Below are 6000 nucleotides of genomic sequence, written 5' to 3' on the forward strand. Positions count from 1 at the left end.
AGAGCATCAGCTTCTGGATTGGCACCATGGAAGTGAGACAACTAACAGCGATTTTTCCGGTTACTTTTTGATTTTTTCCCCACATTACTGTGATCCATGAATCCCACTGATGTTGATCTTTGTAACGTCTCACCTATATGTTCCCCACTACTCTGTAGAAGAGGTGGGGATGATTAGCATTTCAGGAACAATTGATGGTTTGTTCAAAGCAGGACGTTTGTGAAATTTTCGGCTCTGATTATAACACGCCTATTTTACCCGTTGAGAAGAAAGATATTTGAAAGTTTTGTGTAATTTATGACCTGAAAAAGATGAATGTGGCCGTTTTAACTCCTATTTTTTTTTCTGACCCAAAATCCTCACTGCATGGTCTCAAGTTGCAAAAGATCACACTCATTTCAATTGCTGTAGCTGGCTCTGCCGGAACTGCCCTCCTGCGGTGTCTGGTGTTTGCTAAATTGCCCCAATCTGATACTCCTTATCTATAGGCCACAAGGTCTCTGTTTTTCCTCTTTTTGAAGCTGCATCTGTTCACTGCTACGGCTTTGGTGATTCTATCTTTACGTGTCTGACAAAGGTCAAGCGGATCTTTGTCAGACAGAGGGAAGTCCACTGGAGGGTGTGCACACATGACAGTTCATGTTGAATTAAATGAATGTAAACGAATTAGCAGATCAAACAGCAAAAAAGATTGTGGGGTATCGGCCTACACTTCAACTGACTGTAAGTGATTCTGATTGTGATAATCCACAGACTGAATGTGATAAGTCCACAGGAGGTCATCAAGCTGTGACAGAAACAAAGTAAGTCCAAGAGGAGACAATAATGAAGCATATCGCCAAATAAAGGTAAATATATTATATATTCCATCTCAGAAACAATTGAAAAATGTAATTTCTGGAGCCCAGTGTTTGCAAAAGGTATAATAGTATGCATATATATATGTATATAAACCTCTCCCCAGAGTGTTCACGGTCCGGCCGGACGTGACAGCTCTGGGGTCTGGTGTTCTTTGATGAGTTCACTGACATGATAAAAACCAGTGTCAGAATACAGATGTTTGCTGGTAAAATGATTCCTTTCAGGGTGGCCAAAGGCACATTCATGCAAATCTAAAACAGTAAATATCGTGGTAAAACATTTGATTAATCATTACATACCATCATATGGGTTTCCTAGAAATTTTTGATCAGACAATGGAACCCATTTGAAAAATAAATATTTACAATCTGTAGAAAAGGCATTGGGATTAAAACACATTTGGTTCAGTGTATTATCCCCAATCCCAAGGATAGATTAAAAAAATTGGAAATATTAAAGAAAATTGGCTACAAGCTCTTTCTGTTGTATTAATGAATGTGTGAATGTAATTAAACTCAGTCAAAGGCTGGGTTCTGTTTCAATGTCACACAAACAGACCTTTTCCTGATCCAACAGCACGTTCCAGGACCTACAGAACTTTAACGACTAACATTTACTAACTCCCAACTAACAAAAACAGCTAGATGCTCCTTCAAAAATAAATAATTGTGAATATGTAAAAGTGATTAAATGAAAATGTTCTGCACCCAGGTGAACTGGACCCAACGGAGTGACGGAGAGGACATCTTGTGCAGTTTGCTGCACAGAGAGGAGGGGGACACGCCGTTCCACATCGTTACACATCTTGTCTACGCGGCCCGCCGGATCCGTCCCAGGCTCAGCAATCTCACCACCTGATGGATCACCTGATGACAACCCGACCGGGAAAACAACGTCTACTGATCCAGTGTCCAGCTGCCCCTATTGGGGACATCATTCCATAACGATTGAGTCACATTTGCAGGCAATCTACCCTGGGGTTCTGCAAGAAGCTGACAACGTCATTTTCTCATTCAACAAAGAACAAACCAGAGATGGCTTCAAAGTGGGAACGCATCTCCATCTGCTGCTGCATCGCGACACTCTTTCTTGAACATAACCACAACACATCGTGTTAAGCCTCACATATGCTTATTCCACTGAAATATCTTTTAATGAATCAAATTGTTTTTTAATGCCACATCACTGCTAAACAACCTCCTCTCATTGCTAAAGGGATGTTTCATTAATGCGTGATTCTGCTTCTTATTCTAATGATAATGTCCAATTTCCCCACACAACCCTTGCTTAATGTTGCGCCAGCTGTTTGCGACGATGAAGATCCGGCTGGAATTTTTCTCTGAAATGTTTTTTAATGTTTTTTCTGTGTTTTTTGGACTCTTTTGAGTCCAAGTTAGGGATTGAAAACAATATTCTGTCTCAATTTAATTATAACTGTTTAGATTTAGTCATAACGGTGTGAGCTCATTAGAGATTGATGAGTGAGGATTCGTCCTTCGACTTATCTGGGAAAAAGGAATTTGTAGGGAGGTTTCCTGTGTATGTTTGAGTGCTGTCAAAGTCGTATTTGCTTTCTCCTGTCTCCCTTCACATTATTCACAGAATTGGGGGAGCAAATGTGTTTTATAGCCGGTTGGGAGGATGAGGGGTTTGGAGCCAGCTCGTCTGGCTCTGTTGCACATCAATGATTATCTGATCTCCTGTTTTCTATCTTGTGACTGCTTGGGGGCAGCAGAGAGGAGGGAGGGACAGCAGAGGAAGCAGAAGGGGAGGGTTTTTTGGCATGAATGAAGTATATTATATATACGTTTGCAGGGGGAGGAGCGTTACACACGAGGAAGAACAATGGCGGCGTTTGGCCCCTCTCTGTGTCATCAAAAGCTTTTAATAATAAAAACCGTTCCGTTCCGTTCCGTTCCGTCTTCAATTCCGCTTATCCGGGGTCGGGTCGCGGGGGCAGCAGCTTTAGCAGGGAAGCCCAGACTTCCCTCTCCCTAGCCACTTCAGCCAGCTCCTCCGATGGGATCCCAAGGCGTTCCCAAGCCAGCCGTGAGACGTAGTCTCTCCAGCGTGTCCTGGGTCGTCCCCGGGGCCTCCTGCCGGTAGGACATGCCCGGAACACCTCCCCAGGGAGGCGCCCAGGAGGCATCCGAACCAGATGCCCCAGCCACCTCAACTGGTTCCTCTCAACGTGGAGGAGTAGCGGCTCGACGCTGAGTCCCTCCCGAATGACCGAGCTTCTCACCCTATCTCTAAGGGAGAGCCCGGCTACCCTGCAGAGGAAACTCATTTCGGCCGCTTGTATCCGGGATCTTGTTCTTTCGGTCACGACCCACAGCTCGTGACCATAGGTGAGGGCAGGAACGTAGATCGACCGGTAAATCGAGAGCTTTGCCTTTCGGCTCAGCTCCTTCTTCACCACAACGGACCGATACAGCGTCCGCATCACTGCAGACGCTGCACCGATCCGTCTGTCGATCTCCCACTCTAACCTACCCTCACTCGTGAACAAGACCCCAAGATACTTGAACTCCTCCACTTGGGGCAGGACCTCATCCCCGACCCGCAGAGGGCACTCCACCCTTTTCCGACTGAGGACCATGGTCTCGGATTTGGAGGTGCTGATCCTATTTCCCAACCGCAAACCGCTCCAGCGAGAGCTGGAGATCACGGCTTGAAGAAGCCAACAGCACCACATCATCTGCAAAAAGCAGAGATGCAATGTTGAGGCCACCAAACCGGACCCCCTCGACACTCCGGCTGCACCTAGAAATTCTGTTCATAAAAATTACGAACAGAATCGGTGACAAAGGGCAACCTTGGCGGAGTCCGACCCTCAAAGGAAACGAATTTGACTTACTGCCGGCAATGCGGACCAAACTCTGACATCGGTCGTACAGGGACCGAATAGCCCGTATCAGGGGGCCCGGTACCCCATACTCCCGAAGCACCCCCCACAGGACTCCCCGAGGGACACGGTCAAATGCCTTCTCCAAGTCCACAAAGCACATGTGGACTGGTTGGGCGAACTCCCACGCACCCTCAAGGATCCTGCTGAGGGTGTAGAGCTGGTCCACTGTTCCACGGCCGGGACGAAAACCCCACTGCTCCTCCTGAATCCGAGATTCAACTTCCCGACGGATCCTCCTCTGCAGCACCCCCGAATAGACCTTACCTGGGAGGCTGAGGAGTGTGATCCCTCTAAAGTTGGAACACACCCTCCGGTCCCCCTTCTTAAAAAGAGGAACCACCACACCGGTCTGCCAATCCAGAGGCACTGTCCCTGTTGTCCACGCGATGTTGTAGAGACGTGTCAACCACGACAGCCCCACTACATCCAGAGCCTTTAGGAACTCCGGGCGAACCTCATCCACCCCGAGGCCCTGCCACCGAGAAGCTTTCCAACCACTTCAGTGACTTCGACCCCAGAGATAGGGGGGCCCACCTCAGAGTCCCCAGACCCTGCTTCCTCAAAGGAAGGCGTGTTGGTGGAATTGAGGAGGTCTTCGAAGTATTCTCCCCACCGATTCACGACGTCCCAAGTCGAGGTCAACAGCACCCCATCTCCACTATACACAGTGTTAATAATAAAAACCTTCGAAGGAAACTGTTCACAGATCTCAACTCTGATTCTGAAAACAATTTTACGAACACGCAGAAAACATAAAAGGATCGTTTTCTAACAACATCTAACATGAAACAATTATAACTTATATATTTAGTCTGTTTTTTTTTGTTTTTTTTTGCCAATGATATTTCCCTCGTCTTAGTGATAGCAGCAGTATTGCCTTTTTTGGTGAGTCTTGAATTCCTCATACAGCTCAATCAATAACTTTTGTTCTGTTTGTGAGAAGAATACTGTTCTCGTCTTGGATGGATGCAGAAACGGCTCTTCTGGACATCAAATAAAACATTTCAAATGATGCACAATCTTGTTTATTGAATGATACATGTTGTTATTTGATCTGACCATTTCAAATAACTCTCAATATGGATTAAATTGTACTCCTGCAACATTTCAAACTCAAAATTGGAAGACATTTAGAAAGCATAATTTCTTCACTTTCCCAAAGGTGTTTGCAGTGAAATTCTCTCAGAACAGTAACCAGTGTATCAAGGATTCTCATTTGTTGGACTTCACAGTCACTTTGAAGCAGGTTTGATGTCACACCATGTGCCACCGTCTAGAGATGGATCAAGAAGTAGCTTTGATTGACTGCATGCTGGCATCTGTGCGAACAGAATGGTTGGGTCAGCATATTCAAACAATAAAAAATAATCATAGCTTCCTAGCTAGGTCATTATCAAAACACAGCCACTGACATTATACGTAATCAGTTAAATGTTTAGCTTTATCTTGTTAGCCAGAAAAAAAACGAAGATTTTGTCACATCTTAATATCAGAAATAGCGGTAATACTGATAGACACAGACATTGTTTATAAACATTCCCATTTGCATTATTTTTATTTGGCTTCAGTGTTGAAAACAAATGTGTATGTTTAAAAGTGTAAGAGCCTTTTATTTTAACCTTTATTTTAATCCTCCAGAGCCCGCCCTCTTCTTCTATGAGTACAAATCACGACGCTCTACAAGTACGAATCAGTTTTGCACCTTTTGTAGCGAGATAAATGGTGCAAAACTCACGTCACTGGACAGCAGCAGAAAAACCACTTGTGACTCCTAGTGGCGACTTCTTTGACTACAAGTTGTCATTTCTACAGGTACAAATTACAACTTTTACAGATACAAATTTACACTTTTTGTACAGATACAAAAAAAAATTGTACAGGTACAAATCATGACTTTTACAGGTACAAATTTGTTTTTACAGATACAAATTTGTTTTACACATACAATTTTTTTTTTACAGGTACAATTTTTTTTACAGGTACGAATCACGACTTTTACAGATACAAATGTAGACTTTTTTCTACAGGTACAATTTTTTTTTACAAGTTAGTTTTGCACCATATTTACCTCCATAGTTTTGATCGACACATAAACGCCGTGCGACGGTTTCTTCCATGACGTCACCCAAGCACCGCACGACGAAAATCGCAACCACGGGGAAAGAGAAAAACTTCAGGTGGTTGCGGTTTTTCTCTGCTTTTTATTTGATGTACTTGGCGTGGATGGA

The sequence above is a fragment of the Leptonotus elevatus genome, chromosome 14 (genome assembly GCF_054856555.1).
Source record: "Leptonotus elevatus isolate MCC_2025b chromosome 14, RoL_Lele_1.0, whole genome shotgun sequence".
Classification (NCBI taxonomy): Eukaryota; Metazoa; Chordata; class Actinopteri; order Syngnathiformes; family Syngnathidae; genus Leptonotus; species Leptonotus elevatus.